General features: G+C 29.8%; 1 protein-coding gene across 6 annotated transcripts in view; it reads right to left on the reverse strand.

Annotated features, from left to right (window-relative positions):
- Nucleotides 1–296: 296 nt before the first annotated feature.
- The window catches only part of piezo1 (piezo type mechanosensitive ion channel component 1 (Er blood group)), a 96,110-nt gene continuing 95,833 nt past the window's right edge, over nucleotides 297–573 (reverse strand). For all 6 annotated transcript variants that reach the window (XM_079513345.1, XM_079513342.1, XM_079513343.1 and 3 more), the window contains exon 55: nucleotides 297–573. This exon is cut by the window's right edge and continues 1,811 nt beyond it. The gene's annotated coding sequence lies outside the window, so the exon portion shown is untranslated.

The raw sequence follows: 573 nt of genomic DNA on the forward strand, positions 1-573 counted from the left end.
ATAGAATGTTGTTTTTCAGGTTTTTCATTAAAACAAAACGTCATCGTCAAAAACGACATAGCCTACTATGTTGTTTTTATGATTTCCATCTATTTCTTTTTTCATAGTTGAAAATCATGAAAAATGACATACTATTTTTTTATGTCGAAAGCTCATAGCATTTAGAAACAGAATTTAGAAACATGTTTCATGCAGTAGTGCGTTTTCTAAAGCTTTCTTCCAAAAGCAGTAAGTGCAAGTATTTTTGTATACATGCATATTTTATAACCACCGTAGGCCTAATCATTTCCCTAAAATATACATCATTAGTCTTTTATTTTATTTTATTATTTGTGCATATTTGACAAATGGTCAAGCAACAGTTGAGAGATTATGTAATAATTTCTAGAATTATTTATGGCACAGGTAGTTGTGTACTTTCCAAATTCCCACAGAACAGAGCATCATCTTCATCTTGACCAATAGAACAAAACAAAACAAAAAACAAAACAAATGAATCTATGCAAACCTGATGTCTTTCCACAGTAAATTTAGTGTTAATGGCACTTCTGTGGGTTAAACAAGAAAAAATAC

This window comes from Electrona antarctica, assembly GCF_951216825.1.
Source record: "Electrona antarctica genome assembly, chromosome: 10".
NCBI classification, from domain to species: Eukaryota; Metazoa; Chordata; class Actinopteri; order Myctophiformes; family Myctophidae; genus Electrona; species Electrona antarctica.